The sequence below is a fragment of the Monopterus albus genome, unplaced genomic scaffold (assembly GCF_001952655.1).
Source record: "Monopterus albus unplaced genomic scaffold, M_albus_1.0 scaffold11.1, whole genome shotgun sequence".
In the NCBI taxonomy this organism is placed as follows: Eukaryota; Metazoa; Chordata; class Actinopteri; order Synbranchiformes; family Synbranchidae; genus Monopterus; species Monopterus albus.
Window position 1 is genome coordinate 1,488,596 of NW_018127891.1, and position 521 is coordinate 1,489,116.

Genomic DNA, 521 nt, shown 5'->3' on the forward strand with positions numbered 1-521 from the left:
TTTTTTTTACCGGAGGGACACTGTAAATTATGACACACACCAGTACGGTAATTTAGTGGTTTCTAGTCATCAAAACCTGAGTTGAGTATAGTTTACAGTAAATAACAAAAACTGAGTATGATGTTCTACTGACAACATGACTAATAATTTTGCCTGTCACGTTCACATTGTTGAGGAAATGACATGGGATTCTGCTGCCTCTGACACAATGATTGATGAAAAAACACACTTTTGCACGATAGACAAAGCATTTTGAGCAGGTGACGCGCTTTTTCCGGTTATCCACTATGTTGTGCAGTTTGTACGTGTTGTTTTGACAAATGCACTTGGAGATCTGCAAACTTCAATTCTGTTGTGAGAAATGAATGAAAGCGTAAGAGAAAAACTGTAATATGTCAGTGACATGGCAGGAAAAGGAGTACTTAAGTAAACCAGGTCTAATGACCAAAATATAGGACTAACACTAAAAGTACATCATCTTTCAGTAAAGTGTATTTTGGCACTTTTTTCTGAGACTTTCG

The 521-nt window shown here is 36.9% G+C and overlaps 1 protein-coding gene across 5 annotated transcripts in view; it reads right to left on the minus strand.

Moving 5' to 3' along the window:
• The window catches only part of eva1ba (eva-1 homolog Ba (C. elegans)), a 95,691-nt gene that overhangs the window by 62,809 nt on the left and 32,361 nt on the right, over window positions 1-521 (minus strand). The window lies entirely within an intron of this gene.